Raw genomic sequence first — 22,266 nt, 5'->3', positions numbered from 1 at the left:
TAGAGATAGTTCACATTTCAGATGCAGACCTTTCACGGGAACGGCCGCTTCTCTCTCCACAGATGCAATAGGATCTCGGATAGATTCATGAAAGAAAAATAATTGAATCCCACAGTGGCCCATCGAGACTGCACCGATTTCCCTGAAAGCCTTTGAAACCCACCTTTCCCGACATTGAACAATCACATCAGAGGGAATCACACACATCACTCAGTGCAACTCTTCCGCTAAACATTGAGTGATTTATCGTGAGCTGGTTCGATTTATTGTTTTCAGACACACATCAAGTATAAAAGTAGCTGTGTTCAGGATGTCATTCACAAACACAGCTTTCTGCTCTGACGGCAGACGTTCTCCTTCTGTGGCGCAAGGTGATTTTTTAAAAACATACTTCATTCATGAGGGCTATGTGTGTCGCTGGCACGGGAATCATTTATTCTCCAAATTAATTATCTTAGTGTAATTGGTGACGAATTTCCTCTGGAGCACTGCAGTGCGTGTGCACAAACACTGCTGTTCGGGAGGGAGTTCCTGGATTGTGAAGCAGCCAGAGGAACGGCGATATCTTTCCAAGTCAGTGTGGTGTGGGTCTCTGAGTGGTCGTTGTTTCTCCGCATCTGCTGCCCGGTGAGAGATTTCTTGGTTTTGAATGGTGCCTCGCGAAGTAAAATTAGCTATCAGGAGTGGGATTTGAACCCACGCCTCCAGAAGAGACTGCGACCTGAACGCAGCGCCTTAGACCGCTCGGCCATCCTGACGACATTTGCACAAGTGTAAAATATCTGCACAAATCGAATTGAATTCCACCTTTATTGTTGTTACTTTTAAAACACGATGCGTTTTTCCATTTTCGAACCCCAGACAGAGGCCTGTATCTGAGTCCCATCCTTCCCCAAGCTGCCGGGAGGTGAGGAGTTTCTCATTGCTGCATTGCGCTGTTTTCTCAAATCAACAAAAACCCAATTCCCGCCCTATCTGTTCCTTGCACGAAGGTGTTGAGAGTGTCAGATCTGAGCAACATGAAGTATCCAATTGGAGAGTTACATCCTGGCGACAGGAATATCTCTCCACAGCTACTTTCGGAGCTGCTGAATATTTCCAGCATGTCGTTTGTTCCTTCAGTCCATTCACTGACAACACAATCCTGACTCTTGGGCGCAGCTCCAGACACAGCTTTTCTGTGATCTTCGCACTGTTTGTGTGGAGTTTGCACATTCTTCTCGTGTCTGCGTGGGTTTCCTCCGGGTGCTCCGGTTTCCTCCCACAGTCCAAAGATGTGCGGGTTAGGTTGATTGGCCAGGTTAAAAATTGTCCCTGAGATGCGTAGTTAGAGGGATTAGCGGGTAAATATGTGGGGGTAGGGCCTGGGTGGGATTGTGGTCGGTGCACACTCGATGGGCCGAATGGCCTCCTTCTGCACTGTAGGGTTTCTATGATTTCTAAGTTCACTCTTCACTTTCCTGCATACATGCTTTAAAATCGACTCTTTTCACACTCAGCATTCTGCAGCATTGCCTTCAACCCTCACCCAACCCTCCACCCGCCCATCAGGGTCTCAGAGGTACAAGTGCGTCTTAGGAATTCACAAAAGCAAGGGGATCGCAGTGTTTGTGAGGGAATATAAAGGATTAATCCACACTCACACACAGAGCCACAGCAGATGGTGAAATTTGACATCAATAAAAACATTTGGTATTAAAAGTCTAACGACAATTAATCGATTGCCTTAAAATAACACAACTGGTTCACTCATGTCCTTTAAGGAATGCATTTTTTTCCTGGTCTTCACCTCCATGTGGCCCCCGACGCTCAGCAACTTTGGTGACTTGAAGATGTCCTCTGAGGCGACCTACCAAGCCGCTCAGGTCAAGGGCAATTTGGGATGGGCAACAATTGCGGGCCCAGTCAACGATGCCCATATCCAAGGAATGAATAAACAAAATAAATAGCTGATTCAAACTGAGGGGATACATAAACTCAGTTGCAGTATCAAAGATTGACAGATACAGAATTAATTTAGAAACTATCTTTCAGTTCTGGAAGCTGACAGTCAGAACAAGTCACTTGTACAGGCACAGTTCAACAGATCGAATCTGTTGCAGGTAAAAAAAAACATCTGACACTATTAGTGGATCAAAGTGCAGGTTTATTTTCACAATTATGGGAGAAGTGAGGTTCCTAACAGTGGACCCCCAGCCTTCTCTTCGAACACAAGTAAGAACAGAGTTTATATATGGCCCGGGCCCTGCCCTCATTACATTGCAATTCTCTGAGATGTCTGTCATTGTTCGTGGTGAGATTCTTGTTGCATCAGCAGTATCTTCCTCTGCGTAGTTTGTTCGATCTCCAAGGCCACGATTGTTCGTCATTTATATCCTTGAAACAATATCACAGGTTTTGCACAAACAAGTTAACTAATATACATCCAGGTTTGTATCATACTTTATATCAGGATAAGAGGAATAAAGTATGATGAATATATCTATATGAATCTATGGTTATACGATCACAGAAGGCATACATGTCAACTCCATCGTGTTAAACAAAGTTACATAAAAATGGAGATTGTTTAGCTTATTTCGAGCTGCGTTAATCGCATTTCTTAATAACAAGTGGAGACAGCAAGAATAGCTGTTCCTCTTATCTGGCACAGACATGAAAAACACCGAACTCTGACGAAAACATGAACTCTGCAGTGTTCTCAACAAAATCACAGAGTTCGGGTCTTAATGCTGAAGTGTGACAAACCTCATTAACCCATTCCCGTCTTCAGAATTAGAAAGATCCCTCATTGAGCACCAGATAAGGCAAAGCACAATCTGAATACAGACAGATGCAGCAGAAAAAGCATTCGTTCTGCAGCAGAAAAAGCATTCGCACACGACCAGAAGTACGTGGAGGCATTAGAGCGAGTGCAGAGGAGGTTTACCAGGATGTTGTCTGGTATGGAAGGGCTTAGTTATGAGGAGAGATTGGGTAAACTGGGGTTGTTCTCACTGGAAAGACGGAGGATGAGGGGTGACCTCATAGAGGTGTATAAAATTATGAAAGGCATAGATAGGGTGAACGGTGGGAACCTTTTTCCCAGGTCGGAAGTGACGATCACGAGGGGCCATAGGTTCAAGGTGAGGGCGGGGGGGGGGGGGGGGGGGGAGGGGGCGGGGTGGGTGGGGAGGTTTAACACGGATATCAGAAGGACGTATTTTACACAGAGCGTGGTGGAGGCGGACACACTGGGAACGTTTAAGACTTATCTAGATAACCACATGAACGGAGTGGGAATGGAGGGATACAAAAGAATGATCTAGTTTGGTCCAGGGAGCGGCGTGGGCTTGGAGGGCCGAAAGGCCTGTTCCTGCGCTGTATTGTTCTTTGTTCTTTATTCTTTGTTACACAACCGGGAACATATTTGCACAACAGGGAAGAAATTGACACAACCGCAGCGAAGATCTGTCAAAGGCAGAGTCCCAGCTCCCCAACAAGGAACAGTTACACAGCAGGGAATACAATTCAAAACAGGGATTTCTTTGTGTAACAAAAAATAACATCATGAATAATCAATTTTTCCACATTAGTCTCTTTCTGGTTTGCTGGGCAACATTTCTTGTTTGAAATAAAAAGAGACAGTGAATAGATTCCTGGCTTCCGCGAAACAGTAATTTTCAGGAAACAATGGACCTGCGAAGCAGAGTGGCGCAGCGGAAGCATGCTGGCCCCAAAACCCAGTGGTTTATGGATCTAAATCATTCTCTGCTGTTGTGTTTTCGCTCACGCTCAGAAGAAAGGGATATCTGGGTTTTCCCTGCAGCAAGTTTGCTTCATTATCTTGCTCTACGTTCGTGAGAATATCACAGTGGCACAGCTCATTTGTCCCAGTTTCGCTCAGTTGCCTGGACAATTTATGCAGCCAATATCTCTGGTTCAATTCCTGTTTCGGTTGAGATTATTCACGAAGGCCCTGCCCTCTTCGCTTTGCTCCCCGCCTGAGGTATGAATTATTCTGTTAAATCACCAGCAGAAAGTTCCCCCTTTGATGAAACAACTGTGACCGTTACTGTAATTTTATAAGCAATGGCAGCATCGCATTTATGCGGCCATTTGTTCAGATATAAACCTGTGCAAAAATAAATACACAAACTGAGCATGTGAACCAGAAGAATCGCCAACAACTTCATTTCTATCGACCACACTTTTGAAATTCATCATATCGGGGACATTCGCAAACAATCAACTTCACCAAAATACAAACAGAAACTGTGAGCCTGACGTGATTTGAACACGCACCCTGCTGATCTGGAGTCAGACGCGCCACCGTTGCGCCACCGGCTCACATACTTCCGTGATTTTTACATCTGTTTTATGTTCGGTGAATTCTAAAGCATCTCGGATACTGAGAGGCTAATTGTCCCCCTCTTCATTTTCTGTGGATAAACATTGAATCGAGGAGCAACAACGAACCAAGATTAACGAGAGAGCAGAAACACCACATTATTCTGCGGGAGGAAAATGTTTTTTATTACGGGTGTTAACAACACACGAGATAGAGTGGGCAAAAGCCTATGTTTGAGAAGGTTGCCGCATGGTTAAGGCGGTGGACTACTAATGCGTTGTGCTTTGCACGCTTGGGTTCAAATCCCATTCTAATCGTTGGTGCGTTTTCTATGTCTCCATTTTGAACCATTTATAGAAGTTGAACCGATGATTCGTTTCGTGTTTTGCGGTTCACGGAACCAAGATAAAGTAACGACACAGACTTCGACAGGCTTGAGGGGCGAATAGTCCAGCACCATGCCATGTTCCTATCTTCCTAATCCATTGAGAAATTCGAGCTGACAATCGATTCAAATCAGGACACCAGCTTTGGACAGGAGATTGCCTCCATGAAAATATGTGGTTTCAGAAGCTCCAAAGGAGACGTCAGCTTCATTTGCACATTTTTAACTTTCCAGAATCGGCAGGTCAGCCTTGGAAATAAGTGCCGTGTTGGCTGGTTTGGCCGTGCTAAATTGCCCCTTCGTGTCAGGGCGATTAGCACGGTAAATATGGGAGGTTACGTGCACACGCCCTGGTTGGGATTGTTGTCGGTGCAGGGTCGATGGGCCTAATGTCCACCTTCTGCACTATGTGGATTCTATGAAGTTCGAGACGGCAGTTTCACTTCTCTGAGACCTTCTCTGCGGCTTTGTTGCTTAAAGCCTGGGTTCCCATCCCAGCAGATCATTACTCCCTTTCCAGTGATCGATGCAGTTGCACAATGCGAAAGGTTCCTTTATTCCAAGTTTTTGTTATCTTTCCCTTTATGGTAGATGATCTACAGGAAAAAAAAACATTTCGAGAGCCCCCACAAATATCTCAGCTATTTATTTACAGGATACAATGTTTTTTTGTCAGCTTGCAGTAACGAATTTAATCTGCTACAAACTCACTGCTGTAAATGCTACAAAAACAGTTTTCCCCCTTTTCTCAGGAAATTTCTAACACTGTCTGAGAAACATAGAATCCCGATAGTACTGAATGAGACCATTCTGTCAGTCGATTTTGTACCAAATCTCCCACAGTACATTCCACTCATGCCCTATCCGCATAGCGTCACGCATCCACCCCGCTAATTGACATAAACCACTCATCTTGGGACACCGAGGGGCAATCTAGCAAGGCTAATCCAGCCACCCTGCACATCTTCGTATTGTGGGAGGGAACCGGAGCACCTGATTTCCTGAGATAACTTGCCTTGGTGAATACAGCTGGAAGAACAGAAGTGTTTCACCATCCAGGACAATGCATCCCACTTAATTCGCTTCCCATCCAGAAGCATTCACTCCCTCCAACGCCGAAGAACAGTGGCAGCAGTGTGCACCATCTGCAAGATGCACTGCAGGTACTCACCAAGGCTCCTTTGTCAGTACCTTTTAAACCCAAGATCACTGCAGCCTCGAAGGCCGAAGGCAGTAGAAACATAGGAATAACACTGCCAAGTTGCGGGCACTATTATTTATTGTTTATATTTATTTATCAATTGTTGACGTGTGTCTTTCTTAATCTTCTTTGTGTTTTGCTTAGTTTTAAAGAAAGCTATATGTCTAATTAAACACGATGCTACTCTTTCCAAGCGAGGCAGCGAATACTTTGTCAAACTTTAGGAATAACCCCGGGATTTGCGTTTTGTTCTCGAGTCAGTAGTTTCCCTGGGAGCCGAGTGAAGAGAAGCAACATGGAGAGATGGTAGAGCAGGAAATTTCGGTGCCGCAGCTGAGTAACATCAATGAAGCAGCAATTGGTTTGTTATTAACCTGATTCAGGGTTGGACTCTGGTGGGACTCCAACCCACAAACTTTGAATGGCGAACTTGCCATTGATTAGAACTTCAACGCGCTATCCATTGTGCCACAGAGCCACACTCATGTAATTGCATTTACAGGTCCATATATGGATTTTTTTCAATGTACAAAATGTTGGTAATTCAATAATCTTGGAGTTAAAACGCCGAAAGCGCTTGAGAGAAACCTAATTGAATGCAAGGCGCGGAGGGCACTCTCATTTTTTTTATGCAGCTCTGGAAATACACATTTTGGATCAGTTTTAAAGTAAATCTGTCCATCACCGAATCATTGATGTCAGAATAATCCACTCTCTCTTTTCCTCATTCCCCTATACAGCTTGGGGTCTGATCTCGCAGGAATGATTTTCGGGATGGGCATTCCAATCTGTGTGTCACGGGGCTGAGCAGAACATGTTTCCTGTCCAGTCAAACATCTGCACAGAACAGAAAACAAAATATTTTGGATGCTGGAAATAGGAAACAGAAACAGGCAATGTTGGAAATGCTCAGCAGGTGAAGGAACATCTTTCTTAATGCTAAACAAGTTCCCGAAGCCCAGCCCAGCTATACAGTTTAACTTTCTTTTCATGCACAATGGATGGTACATTATATCATTTTGAACAATTACATTTTTTTAGATGAATTGTTATTCTAGTCGCCACAGCCTGAAAACCACTCCCGGCATTGCTGTCACCCTTGCATTTGTAAATTTGTAAATCAATTTTCTATTTCTAAAGGGATTATTAAAATTGTATCTACCATCCGCTCAGTTCGTTGCGAATGAGACGGAGAATTGGAGATATATTTGGATAATTTTCCTTAGTCCAAATTTGAACAGAAGCATAAAGGAGGGAATCACGCACAGCACTTCATGAAACTCACCCGCTAAACATTGAAAAGTGATAGCGTTCAATCAAAGGATGGGCCTATTTATTCATTTGTTTTTCGCGGAGGATAGAAAAACTACAACAGTATGCAACTTGGGCAACATAACTGAGCATGGAAAAACACAATGGAACTGGGCAGGATAAGACGAAGTACAAATTAGATGTGCAATGTTGACTGGGTTGTGAGACAGAGCAGGGATACATGGCAGGGAGAAGGTACATACGAAAGTGGGAATACTAAATGTTTAATCAGTACTGTACAACTCGAATGTGTAATGCAGACAGAAGGCTGGATATTCAATGGGTTCTGAGATGGGTGAATAGACTGGAATCTTGGCATGATAAAGGTGCAATAGGGATTAGAAAGGGTAAAGGCATACCCCTATTTTATATCACCGCTCCTCGATCTTCTGACCAAAATGTGTTACTTCACACGTCCTTACATTGATTAAATTGAATCTGTCACGTGTCTGCCGATTCCACCAACCTGTCGATACCCTTATGACAACTATCAATATCTTCCTCACTAAATTTCGTAATATTTTCAAGTTTTGCATCATTGGAAAATTTTGAGATTGCAATCTGTACGCCCACATATAAGTCAGTAACAGAAATCAAGAAAAGCAAGTTTCTCACTCAATACCATTCACAATCAGAAATAAGTAAAGTTTTTTGTAATATGTGCTTTAACAAGTTTGTACTAATAATCAAACTGTGGCATAATGAAATTCGAACTATGCGAAACAACAATGATTCAAAATGCCACATGGTTCAAAATAAAATGCCCCCAGTACTAATACACTCACTTAAAAAGCAGTTTTGCTGATTTATCGGGATTCAAATTATGATTGCAGAGGAATGCAGCGTATTGGTAGATTTCGAAATTAAATGGCCAACACATTTACTATTTTGAAATTCCTCTGTCCCAGGTTCAATATAATGTGAACAATACTGGCCTGCTGTGTCCCTCTGTTGATGTATAATCTTCAGTCTAACAGAGTATGCTGTCATCTACCATCCGCAACCCAGGCCAGTGACAGAACGGAAGAAATGCACATGAACAGTCGGTGTTGCAGAGGCAGATCCAACTGGAACTAATGATTGGATGTCAGCAGTAAATCCCAAAGAGAATTCAATATTCATGTACTTTCCCATGCAGTTGGCATAATTTGGAACTTGTTATTGTCTGGAGCAGTTGAGCCGATTAGCACTGCTGTATTTACAGGAAATCTAGATAATCAGAAGATGGAGAATGAATTTCAGAGATAAACAGATAATGTTGCATTGAAGATTTTGAATAGAGGATCGTGTGGAATCATGTACTAATCAGACCAAAAGGCCCGGTTTCAATTCGGTATATTCCAGGTAGAATGAGTACAGATTTGAAAAGTGTCTCAGACACAGCTAGATTTATAATGAATATCACACTCATATGTCGTCCCAGAGACAGAGCAATATTGAATGAGTCCAATGATCATACATATAGAATCCTTAGAATGGATATAAGAAAGAGAGAGGCCATTCGGCCCTTTCTGTGCTGTTCTAAACAAGAATAACTCATCTCGTCCCTTTCCCAGTCATTGCCTCGAAACCCTGCAAATCAGTTCTCCTCAGGCGCTAGTCCCATTCCCCTTTGACAACCCTGATTTGATGCTGGCGCTGCCACACTCTCAGGCAGTGCATTTCAGGCGCTAAACTCTCAGCACATCAAAAAATATCCTACTCTGCTGTGCCAATGGGGACTGTTTTTTCTTCATCGACTCTCCTTAGACAGGACCCACAAACCCACCACCGCTACCATCTAGAAGGACAGCGGCAGCACATACATGGGGACCCCAGTATCTCGAAGATTCACTCTAAGCCACTCCCCTTCCTGATTTGGAAATATATCGCCATTCCTTCCCTGTCACTGGGGCAAAATATTGGAACTCTCTCCCTAACACTGTAAGGCTAGCAGTGCTGTGGGTGTATCTGTACCTCAGGGACTGCTGTGGTTCAAGAAAGCAGCTTATTGTCAAGGTCAATTAGAAATGGGGAATGAATGCTGGCCGACCGAGTGAGCCCACACCTGACGTAAATAAACGAAATAAATAAAATCTCGCAACCACAAACGGAGACTGACAGATACAGACCAAATCTCAGTCACCTACATCTGTTGGAAACAAAATGAATTCACCAATCACTCTCACGAACAAAGGATAGCATGCAGTCTATATTGGGCTTCAGTAAACCATTTTCAGGTTAACCAGAGTTTTACACAAGAACAGGGAACATCTTAACACAACATGCAACATGTTAACCCAACACTGAACATCAGAGACCAGAAAGATTTTATTTTGCCGAACAGAGAACATCTTTAAGTAGAATATGTTTACACAACAGGAAAAAAGTTCACAGAACTGGTGACATATCAACAGAACTGAAAAAGATATTGACACGCAATGCATCCTATGTACACAGCCGGAAACACATTTACAACAACAGGGAAGCATCTTATACAACAGAAAACAACTCGTAACAACAGAGAGAGCAGTTACACAGCAGAAAATATATTTACAACAGTGAAACACTGTACACAACAACAGTGAACATCTTTGAACATCAAAGAGCACAGTTACACAGTTGGAAATATATTTGCAAATATATCCTTGCAACACAAAATTCCTTTACATTAGTGGCCAATTCTCCAGTTCCGTGTCTTGCCGGTTCCCAGCAGATTTGTCTATCGTTACATATGTCCAGACAGTCTCTCTTGCTGATTCTGTCAGCGCCATTCTCTGTTCATTGCGTTCTTTACGTGACGTCGTGGAACTGTGGAGCCAGACTGAACCTCCTGACACTGGGGCTGATGTTAAACAATGTAGAAGTGAATATTTGACTGGCTACTCTGATAGGCAGTAGAATGTTGGTATGCCGTAGCAGAGTGGCGCAGCGGAAGCGTGCTGGGCCCATAACCCAGAGGTCGATGGATCGAAACCGTCCTCTGCTATTTCTATTCACAACGGTAACAAAACCACTTGACGACAATCGCGCAACTTTTCCAGTGTTTGAGTGGAGATTACTGACAGGGACTTGCGTCAATTCCCTTTTCTGTTCAATGCTTCAAACTGCAGCAGATCACTTTGACAAGCACACAAGCTGTCAAGGCTGTGAACATCCACCAGTCCATATTCGTGACCTTGGTTCAGGGCAGAATTTGTGGATAATGTGAATCTTGGAAGCATTGTGAACTGTGAGAAGGATAGTGTGAACTTCAAAGAGGAGATTGACAAGTTGTCGGAATGAGTGGACATGTTGCCGATGAAATTCAAAGCAGAGAATTGTGAAGTGATTCGTTCTCGTTGGAAGGTAATAGCGAAGCAATAACAAGTAAATGAAACAGCTGCAAATAAGGCGCAGGAGCAGACGTAGCTGGTTGTGTTTGTGCTTATGTTATTGGACAGGGTCAGGACAGGTGGAGAGATGGTTTAATAAAGCATATTGAATTATATCCTTTATTGGTAGGGGCACAGAGTACAAGAGTAAGGAGGTTATGTTCAAATGGTGTAGAACACAAAACCATGCACAGCTGGAGTATGTCCAGTTCTGGGGCCACGATTTCGGAAGGATGTGAAGACATTGGAGAGAGCGCAGAAAAGGTTCACGAAAATGTTTGCAGAACTGAGGAACTTCACTAATGAGAAAGGGTTATAGACTTTGGAACTGTTTTCCTTGGGGAATTGAATGTTGAAAGGAGATTTGATAGAGGTATTAATTTTCCTGACACGTCTGGACGGAGTCGATAGGGACAAACTGTTCCCACTCGTGGAATGATGAAGAATGAGAGAGACCAGATTTAACATCATTAGCAAAGGAAGGAATAGAAACATGAAGAAAACATTTTTCACACAGCAAATGCTTAATGTGTGGAATGCATTGCCGGAGAGTGTGATGGAGGCAGGTTCAATCGAAGCATTCCATAAGGAATTTGACTGTTACTTAAAAAAGGAAGAGTGTGCAGAATTACAGGGAGAAGGCGGAGATGTTCATTTTCTGTCAGAACATTAATACATTCTCATTCGTCACTCATCACTGAATCGAGTTTGCACTGTTCTCTTGTCGTTTCTAAACAAGGAGAAGCGCAGCAATGGTTAAACGACAGAAGAGTTGGTGGTATAAATATAAAGGAGCAAGCCAATAATCTAAATATGTATCTAAAAAGGTGGCGAGGATGGCAGAACGATAAACAGCTGCCGCCCGAATAAAAAAAAAACAAGAATAAAATCAAAACCTGCAAAGAAAACTTGAGGCAAAATGGAGCTGAGTTTAACGCCTGAATTTATTTGACTCGGTGCTGAGTCTGGAAGGCTGTACAATGTTTCAATGAGATATGAGGTTCTGTTTCTGGAAATTACATTGAGCTTCATTGGAAAATTGCAGGAGGCTTAGATGGAAAGATGGGCATAAAGCAAGGTGAAGAATTTAAATGACAGGAAAGTGTGATATCCGAGTGATGTTTGTCATCTGAACAGAGATATCATTTAATCTGGCCTATTTTAGAGACAGCTTTACAGGCAAAATAACTGTTTGAAATAAATATATTGATAGAAATCAATCTTACACCTGGAATTTGTGTTTCGTGCTCTGAACAGAGAGGAGGGATAATGCAATTTATTACTCCAACAATTCTAATCAATTTTCTTGTTTCCTCATCAAACGATCGGCTCCCAATAGTATTGACAGGGATTTCAAACATTTATGTCCCACTTCCTACAGTTTGTTCTCGTCCCTTCCCCTCCAGTACTGTGAAGGTTTCCCCTTGTTCTCACCTTCTTCCCCCCAATTCTTCTCATTCAATGCATAATCCTTTGTGATTTCTGCCAATTCTAGCTTGCTCCTACCACAACCACACTCCCTTTCCCTTTCGCTGTGCTTTCTTTACTCTGAATTGAGCTTTCCCTCTGTACAGCTTTTCCCATTTCCCATCAACGAAAACAAATTTACCTGTCTCTCCTCAAGAGTTCCAAGGCCTCTAACATCCCTTCCAGATGAAAGGCCGATTACAATCATAGAATCCCTACAGTGCCGAAAGTGGCCATTCAGTCCATCGAGTCTTCGCTGACCAAAATCCCACCCCAGAATTGTAACCCCATGTATTTACTCTATTAGCCTGCCTGACACATAAGAGACAATTTAGCATTGCTAATCCACCAAACCCGCACAGCTTTGGACTGTGGGACGAAACCAGAGTACCCAGAGGAAACCCACGCAGACACGGGAAGAACGTGCAGACTCCACACATACAGTAACCCAAGCGGGGAATTAATCCCGGGTCCTTTTCCTCTTCCAAATTATGCAACTGCTTTTGCTGCTCACAACGTTATCTGTTCTGAATTGTGAAGACAAAACAAAGATTGAATACTCACCGTGTGCGATCCCTCCATTCATTTCAAAAGTGCTGCTCCACATTTGAGTTCTGGGCGGCTACCTTTTTCATTCTCCGCTTGTTTTCACAATGGTTTCTCTGTCTCTGGCCTTTTCTCGTGTTCCAAAGAAGCTCAGTGCACCACTCCTCGAGCCGTTGGTATCTTCAGTTGTTATTTGACTGTTTTGTGTAGCCTTTCACCAAAAGTGCATTTAATTTCGCCTGTGGGAGGAAACTGGAGCATTCAGAGAAAACCCACGCAGACAGCGGGGCGGGGGGGGGGGGGGGGGAATTCGAACTCCACACAAACTCCCACCCAAGGGCACAATCGAACCCACGTCCCTCGTGCCGTGAGACAGCTATGCTAACCACTGCGTCACCCTGTAAACCATGGGAGTGGGATGAAGTAAAATGCTCTTTAAATGAGCCAATATGGATTCGATGGGCCAAATGGAGTCCTACTGCACCGTAAAAATTCAGTGGTTTGGGAATTTAAAACATTGTTTCATTGAATGGCGGAGCAGGCTTGAGGGACAATATGGTCTAAAGAGCAAAGAACAAAGCAAATTACAGCACAGGAACAGTCTCTTCGGCCCTTCAAGCCTGCACCGACTGATCTAAAACCCCCTACCCTTCCAGGGACCATATCCCTCTTTTCCCATCCTCGTCATGTATTTGTCCAGACACCCCTTAAAACTCACTATCGTACCTGCTTCCACGACCTCCCCGGCAGCGAGTTCCAGGCACCCACCACCCTCTATGTAAAACACTTGCCTCGTACAACTCCTTTAACCTTTAATAGGAACCTGAGGAAGTCTACTCCTGATCTGATACATTGTGCTGCTGTGTCCAGAAAGTAAAACTCATCCAATAATCTATTTCACATATCAGAATTCACTCCACAAACCGTGAACCATCAACTGTATACTCACTGACAAACACTGACTCGTGGTTAATCAATGCCTCAATCTTAAAGTTCTTATCCGAGTCTTCAAGTCCCTCCATGTCCTCAGCTCTCGCTCCCTGTAATCACCTCAAGTCCATCAACCCTCTGAAACATCTGAGTTATTTTAATTCAGACCTTTTGAGCATCACTGATTCGATTCGCTCCCCCAGTGTTGGCCCTGCCTTGAGGGCCTCGGGTCTGGAATGCCCTCTCTGCCTCTTTCTTCTTTTCCTTCATCCTCCACTTTTATCGCCTTCCCTTCATTGACTTCCTCCTTTTCCCGTGGGATTTATCTTTTTCACACTCTGACTTTCTCCAGTCCTGTTTCCGTTTTAAAGTTGAACGTTTATTTGTAAGTCACAAGTAAAGCTTATATGAACACTTCAATGAAGTTACTGTGAAATTACTGTGAAATCAAGTACAATCAAGAGTTATAGTTGTACACCTGTAATTCTCACCGCGATTGCGCTTTAAGATTTGTTTACCCGCCGTCAGCTCTCTGATTTCTCATTGGTTTCAGCCCCGGTTCGAATTATATGACGCAATGACGCTCGGCTGGGGATGACACGGAGGAGGTCGACCTCTTTTTTTTTAGGTCAAACCAAACCAAGTAAACAAACTCAGATTAAATCAGGACAAAGTAAAAGGGGCAGCTCCCCAAAAAGGAGGGGGAACAGCCCGAACAGAAATCAAAATACAAAGGAAACTTAAAAACATCAAATTAAAATGTGATTATTAGGGTCAATAATGCACCCCAACCCCTGCGGTGCCCAGCGGGCGCGGAAAGCGTCAACGTCGCCCGTGGAGCGACTTTGATCAGAGAATAGGCCGAAAGAGAAGGCGGGGATTACCGTGCACATCTAAGACACCGGGCTGAGCGGCAGCAAATGTTCAGCCAGCGGCCTCTGAATCATAGAATTCCTAGAATACAGAGGAGGCCATTTGATCCATCGACTCTGCACCGACCGCAATCCCACCCAGGCCCTAATCCCGAATCCCCACAGATTCTCCCGATTAACCCACTGACATTCGGGTCAATTTAGCATGGCCAATCAACCTAACACGCAGACCTTTGCACTGTGGGAGGATAATAGAGCATGGGGAGACAGTGCAAACTCCACACAGACAGTGATCCGAGGCCGGAATTGAATCAGCGTCAACATTAAGGCACTGGTGGAACTAGCAGCATTCAGTTAAATGACTTTTTTAAAAATACGTTTATGAGCTAACAAGGAGCAAGTTACACATATGAGATTCAGTAATTGAGTCAAACGAGCGATTATGACTGTTCAACACATATGCTGATATTTTGAACGGATTATTATTGCTTTTAAGGACTATTGTTCACTTTGGCTGAAAGCAGTTTACTGCGAGGCACCGCGGTCAAAAGACTATTATCTCTGACTAATGATGCAGCCATATTTCGAGGGAATAATTGAACCTTGTGATCAGTTAAAGCTTCGGGTGGAAGGAACGTTTCGAACACTTAATCATATTTCAGGTTTGACTGGCTTATTCGCTGTCCGCATGAGATGTTCTGGTGCCCAGCCGTGGTGCCATGAGTTAGTCTGTTTAGACAGTGACCTTTAAGGGAACGCGTGAGAATGTTTATTTGAACTCTGGGCTGAGCATTTTACTCGGCAATCAGGGAGTGGGTTCAGCCAAGATAGGAGTCAACCTCCAGATCATGGATTAGGATCTGGAATATGGATTTGTGTTTGAATATTCACCCCTCAAGCCTGTCCAAACTTCATCTTGTGTCCAAACTTCATCTTGGTTCTGTGAATCTCAAAATAACAACGAAACATCAGTTTACCCTCAATAAAGGGGTAGAGAAAATGGATCATCAACGAGGAAGGAACTCGAACCCACGCGTGTAGAGCACAATAGGTTAGCAGTCCATCGCCTTAACCACTCGGCCATCTCATCATACAATGGTAACCTTTCTGATCACCTCTTGTGATTTTAACACATGGGACAAAGAACACATTTCTCCTGCAGGATCATGTTGGTTCTGTACTTTCCCATTAATTTTGGTTCGCTCTTACTCTTTCATTCGATGTGAATCCCGAGAAAGTATAGAGGGAGGCAGTTCCCTTCTCTTGTCCCTGTCCCTCACCGAACTCACCAGATGTAAAACATCGCCAAATGCTGTGAGCTTGTGGTGCAACGGTAGCGCGCGTCTAACTCGATATCAGAATGGTTGTGGGTTCAAATCACGTCAGGCTCGTGGAGCTTTTCTGCATCAGTCTTTGGATTTTGCATTTGTTGATTGTTCCAGAAATGAAAAACCTCAAAACTGTGATAGGAATGAAATTTTAGGGATACTTCCGGTTCGCATGCTCAGTACTTGTTTGCACACTTTTACATTTGAACAACGTGTCAGGGATTTGATTCGTACATTGCTTGTAAAGTTAAGGCAAGGTACACAGTTCGAAATGTTTCTCGGTGTCATGAAAGGGGATAGCTAACTGGTGGTGATTTAAACGAAGGAGTCACACCTCAGGCGAGGAGCAAGGCTGAGAAGCCGTGGCCTTCATGAAAAATCCCAATCGATACAAGAATTGCAGCGAGCTTTTGGCTGAATAAGCTGTCCAGCCACATAGAAAGAAAGAAACCCTACAGTGCAGAAAGAAGCCATTTGAGGCCATCGAGTCTGCACCGACCACAATCCCACCCAGGCCCTACCCCCATATCACTATTTTTTTACCCGCAGACTCCTCTAAGCGAAGCATCTCAGGACATTGAGGGACAATTTTAGCATGGCCAATCAACCTAACCCGCACATCTTTGGACTGTGGGAGGAAACGCACGCAGACACGAGAAGAATGTGTAAACTCCACGCAGACAGTGACCCAAGCCGCGAATTGAACCCAGATCCCAGGAGCTGGGAAGCAGCAGTGCTAACCACTGTGCTACCGTACCGCCCACATGAGGCAAAAAGTAAGGATAATGAGACTGAATTTCATTTATCACAATCTGTTTTCGACCAAGTGGTTGAGGAAATTGGGCAGCAGCCGAATGTTTCTATTTGATGTGAGCGAGAATATGACAGCAAGAGGATGGTTTCAATCCAGCGACCGCTGGGTTATCGGTCCAGCGCCCTTCCGCTTTGCCAGTCTGCTCCGGAATGTCACCCGCGTCCTGCCTATTCCTGCTGCGTGGGAGAGAGGAAACTATTCATTGTATTTTTATTTCAAATAAGATTCACGTGTTGGGAGGATCACCCTGGCTGGACAATAACACGTAACATCACGCCGACTGTAACAGACAGACAGAAAGACACACAGAAACTCAGTAAGAGACTGACAGGACACACACACAATGACAGACAGAACATATTCCGAGCAAACCAGCAAGCTACCGAGATGGAAAAACTGATTATGTATGAAACGGGTTTTTTTGTTCCACAAAGATAGGCCCTGTTTTGAAATGCATTTCCTTTTGCGTAACTGTGCTCTCTGCTGTGTAGCTGTTCTCTCTGTTGCGGAACTGGGATCTGCCGTTTACAGATCTTCACTGTGGTTGTATCACATTCTTCCCTGTTGTGTAGGCGTGTTCCCGGTTGTGTAAATGCGATCCGTATTGAGCAGAAGTTTTCTCTCTTATGTAAAGGTTTCCTGTTGTGTGAAATGTTCTCTGTTGTTCTGTGAAGATGTTCTCTGTGGGAAAACAGCCGTCGGGACTTTCAAGGCCGCCATTACAGAGACTTGCTTTCAGTTCCAGACTTAGATTGGCTGAATGGCCTACTCCTGTTTCTGTTTTCTATCCATGTTTCAATGTATTAAATCAGGGAATTTAAATTTGTTGGGATTTACTCCGTGTCCCCAAAAAATAGTACGGGCCTCTGGATTACCAGCCCAGTGGCATGATCTTTCATCCCTGTAAACAAAATCAGTTCATTCAGCTCATTATTAAACCTCTTCCGAGCAGATTAGAATTCCCTCCACAGAATTTCATTAAACCGATTGAAACAAAGCATTTGCTTCTCATTGAGAAAATCAATAATTTATCCAATTCAAACAGATACTGTGGAATTGTTCGGAGGTAAAATTATTAGCATGAGTCTGAATTTAATTGACAAGATAACAAGGGAATGTATTCTGAGAAAGAGCGCTGCAATGTTTGGAAGCAAAAGTGGACTTCATCTGACACGAAAGAACGAGGTTCCCAGGAAGATGCACCAGATTTCTGTATAAAGCAACCGCGACAGGATTCGAACCTGCAATCTTCTGATGCCACCATGAGAAATACCGAAGTCAGACGCCTTATCCATTAGGCCACGCGGTCAACTGACGGGTACCGCCGCTGACGTTAGCATCATGTGAGTAAGTACAGTGACAATGTTATTTTTCATTCGATTCGAAGATGATCCACAGATTCCCAGGTCCCAGAAAATACAAGGGAATGCTCCAGCAACGTACGTAATATTTTTCGCCATCGAAATAGCCTTTTACTCTGTGAGTCGTGAAGATACATGGAGCGTGAGGAATGGCGTATTAGTATATGATTACAAGAGCAGCAAGGCAATGTTGGAGCTGTACAAAAATTTGCTGAGGCCACATTTGAAGTACTGATTGCAGTTCTGGTCAAATCACTATTGGAAGGATATGATTGCACTGGAGAGGGTGAAGAGGCCATTCACCTGGATGTTGACTGGAAGGGAAACTATTTAGGCTCGGGTTGTTTTCTTTAGAGCAGGGAAGGCTGAGGGGAGACTTGATTGAGGTGTATAAGATTATGAGGGTTATGGACAGGGTGGATAGGAAGCAGCTGTTCCTCTCAATTTCAGGGTTGATAACAAGGGGTAGAATTTTAAGTTGAGGGACAGGAGGTTTAGAGGGGATTTGAGGGACACATCTTTTTCATCCAATGCTTGGTGAGAGTCTGGATTGCAATGCCTGGGAACATAGTAGAGGCAGGAAAATGTCACTAAGTTTACAAAGTATGTGGATGAACACTTGAAATGTCATAATTTTCAGGACTATGGGCCACGTATTGGAAAGTAGGATTGGTGTAGATTTAATGTAGGTTTCTCGGTGCAGACCTGATGAGTTGAGGCGCCTCTTCTGTATTGCATGATTCTCGCTATTATCCTCAGACTTGGCTGTTCACTGACATGTGTCACCATCCTCTGCCGACTCCACAATCACATGCAGTCAGTGACCCTCACCAAGTGAAAAACACAAACTCTATTCAGTAAAACCTGCAGCCAAACAAGTTTGTGACCTTGTCCCATTCTCTTTTTCATTTTCCTCACTGCAATACTGCACATGTCAACAAGCACCTTACCCACAGTCATTATTTTCTATTTTCAAAGCCAGAGAGCAACACAGGTTGTTCAACAACAACTTGACATAACAAAAATGCGATAAGCTCGCCGTCGGAGGAATTGAACCCCGGTCTCCCGCGAGACAGGCGAGGATACTAACGACTATACTAACGAGGAAATGATGATTTGTGCATTGTACACTTGCCACTTACACTTTCAGAGCGACAACTGAGTTCTGACGAGATCAGTTCTTTTCCGCAATTCGGAGGACCATTTAATGCAGCAAACAGCGGTTTTAACCAACCGACTTTTGGATTACCAGGAAAGAGAATGAGATGGATGCATGAAAAAAACAAGAATCAGGTGGAGACAGAAAGGCGCGTTTGCCGTTCATTTCAAACTGCATGTTTTTAGCATTGAAATCGGAACATGCTGGAAAATCCAGCTGGTTTCTCTCCACAGATGCTGTCAGACATGCTGAGATGTATGGGATTGGGGGTGATCTAGGAAATTGGATCAGGAATTGGCTAGCGGATAGGAAACAGAGGGTGGTGGTTGATAGTAAATATTCATCATGGAGTGCGGTTACAAGTGGTGTACCTCAGGGATCTGTTTTGGGGCCACTGCTGTTTGTAATATTTATTAATGATCTGGATGAGGTTATAGTTGGGTGGATTAGCAAATTTGCTGATGACACCAAAGTCGGTGGTGTGGTAGACAGTGAGGAAGGGTGTCGTAGTTTGCAGGAAGACTTAGACAGGTTGCAAAGTTGGGCCGAGAGGTGGCGGATGGAGTTTAATGCGGAGAAGTGTGAGGTAATTCACTTTGGTAGGAATAACAGATGTGTTGAGTATAGGGCTAACGGGAGGACTTTGAATAGTGTGGAGGAGCAGAGGGATCTAGGTGTATGTGTGCATAGATCCCTGAAAGTTGGGAATCAAGTAGATAAGGTTGTTAAGAAGGCATATGGTGTCTTGGCGTTTATTGGTAGGGGGATTGAATTTAGGAGTCGTAGCGTTATGTTGCAACTGTACACAACTCTGGTGCGGCCGCACTTGGAGTACTGTGTGCAGTTCTGGTCCCCACATTACAGGAAGGATGTGGAGGCTTTGGAGAGGGTGCAGAGGAGGTTTACCAGGATGTTGCCTGGTATGGAGGGGAGATCCTATGAGGAGAGGCTGAAGGATTTGGGATTGTTTTCGCTGGAAAGGCGGCGGCTAAGAGGGGATCTTATTGAAACATATAAGATGATTAGAGGTTTAGATAGGGTGGATAGTGATAGCCTTTTTCCTCTGATGGAGAAATCCAGCACGAGGGGGCATGGCTTTAAATTGAGGGGGGGTAGTTATAGAACCGATGTCAGGGGTAGGTTCTTTACCCAGAGGGTGGTGAGGGATTGGAATGCCCTGCCAGCATCAGTTGTAAATGCGCCTAGTTTGGGGGCGTTTAAGAGATCCGTAGATAGGTTCATGGACGAAAAGAAATTGGTTTAGGTTGGAGGGTCACAGTTTTTTTTTTAACTGGTCGGTGCAACATCGTGGGCCGAAGGGCCTGTTCTGCGCTGTAATGTTCTATGTTCTATGTTCTATGTTCGAACATTTTCATTTGTTGTTTCAGATTCCAGCATCGGAAGTATTTTGCTTTTATCTTGTCTATAAAAACGTTTTTTTCTCCAACCCGCTGGAAGTTCCAAAGTGCTTTGCAGCTCAGATGCTTTTCTTTAATTCTATTGTCTTTTATATTGCCCGAGGTTGGTGCGGATTGAACAAAAACGGAAATTATCATCCCCAATCTCACATAATCGTGGACAGATTATTCCTTTGGCTTTTACCATCTCATCAGTTGTTTGATATAGATTCATTTGTTAAAAGCTGCCTCAGTTAAAATCTTATCAGGGCATATCTCTGTGAGCCACTGGAAAATGAATCAAGTTTCCAACCCGTTTCTGAACTCATGAAGTTGTAATTAATTATTCTGTGTCTCCGATGATAATTTTAAGAAGCTCAAATAAAGCTCTACTGTCCATGGTTCGGCCACGGCTTCGAAAACAAAACAGATTTCCAAGCAGTGTCTGCAACACAGAACCACGTAATCCCTGCAGCGCAAACGCAAGCTTTTCGCCAGAGTCTGATGTGATCTGATCAGTTGTTTCATTTGAATTGATTTGATTTGATTTATTTTTGTCACATGTATCAGCCATACAGTGAAAATTATTGCTTCTTGTGCGCTCTACAGACAAAACATTCCGTTCATAGGGAAGGAAACGAGAGAGTGCAGAATGTAGTGTTATAGTCATAGATGGTGTGTGGAGAAAGATCAACTTAATGCAAGGCAAGTCCACTCAGAACTCTGACAGCAGCAGGGAAGAAGCTGTTCTTGAGCCGGTTGGTACGTGACATCTGGCGACTGCAGAAGGTAAGAAAGAATGTCCGAGGTGCGTGGGGTCCTCACTTATGCTGGCTGTTTTGCCGAGGCAGCGATAAGTGTCGACAGAGTCAATTGATGGGAGGCTGTTTTGCGTGATGGATTGGGCTACATTTATTACATGTTGTAGTTCCTTGCGGCATTCGGCAGAGCAGGATCCGTACCAAACTGTGATAGAATCAGAAAGAATGCTTCATTGTTGCATCTGTAAACGTTGGTGAGAGTCATAGCTGACATGCCAAATTTCTTTTGGGAATGAAGTTCCTTTGTTTTGGGAATGGAAAGTAGCTTGCCTGACTGGGAATCGAACACAGGCCACGGCGGTGAAAGTGCCGAATCCTTATCACTACACAATCGGAAAGTGCGTACGGCCTCACCAGGCTGCAGTATTGCCTTCCAATCGGGCACCACTTCCGCAGTCAAGGGCACTCAGCCTCCGATCTTCGGTTGTCTTCAGGACACACGACAAAGCAGAATCGCCGAGCAGAAACCGACAGGCAAGTTCCACATGCATGAGGAAAGCCTCAACTGGGATCTTGGGTTCAAGCCACAGGACACAGAACCCTCACCATAGTCTCTGAATTTGAAAAGTCCTTCATACTCTGCTGATCTGAGAGTTTTCACACGTCTTTAACTGGTGATTATCCCTCGCTCCACCCTTGCTCTCTATGTCTTTAACGAATTGATTACCTGAAAAGTCTCGCATTCTTACCATTGTTCACACTCCAATCTGTAATTATCGTACTATTGTGTTTGTGTCTATCGATGTCGTGTTTGTCAACCTCCCACAACTCATCTGATGAAAGAGCAGCTCTCCTAAAGCTCGTGATTCCAGCTTTAACCTGGTGTTGTGAGAATTCTTATTGTGTCCACCTTTTCAATGCCGGCACTTCCACATCAACACGAGTGCGAGCAGATCATCTGTTGAGCAAATAGGGAAATAGATCAGAATTGTTGGTGTGATGTGTTCCATTATCCGTCCTCACGCAGTCCAGGTATATACCAACTATCAAC

General features: G+C 43.9%; 3 non-coding genes across 3 annotated transcripts; 1 reads left to right on the top strand and 2 right to left on the bottom strand.

Annotated features, from left to right (window-relative positions):
- Positions 1 to 675: 675 nt before the first annotated feature.
- On the bottom strand, positions 676 to 758 carry trnal-cag (transfer RNA leucine (anticodon CAG)). The gene has a single exon. It is a non-coding gene; the product is annotated as a tRNA-Leu (tRNA).
- A 9,365-nt stretch (positions 759 to 10,123) lies between these two features.
- trnam-cau (transfer RNA methionine (anticodon CAU)) lies at positions 10,124 to 10,195 on the top strand. The gene has a single exon. It is a non-coding gene; the product is annotated as a tRNA-Met (tRNA).
- Positions 10,196 to 17,757: 7,562 nt separating this feature from the next.
- Positions 17,758 to 17,846, bottom strand: trnar-ucg (transfer RNA arginine (anticodon UCG)). Its single transcript is given in 2 exon segments — positions 17,758 to 17,793; positions 17,810 to 17,846. It is a non-coding gene; the product is annotated as a tRNA-Arg (tRNA).
- Between the last annotated feature and the right edge of the window lie 4,420 nt (positions 17,847 to 22,266).

Source organism: Mustelus asterias, unplaced genomic scaffold, assembly GCF_964213995.1.
Source record: "Mustelus asterias unplaced genomic scaffold, sMusAst1.hap1.1 HAP1_SCAFFOLD_35, whole genome shotgun sequence".
Taxonomy (NCBI): domain Eukaryota; kingdom Metazoa; phylum Chordata; class Chondrichthyes; order Carcharhiniformes; family Triakidae; genus Mustelus; species Mustelus asterias.
This window is presented reverse-complemented; position numbering and strand designations above follow the sequence as displayed.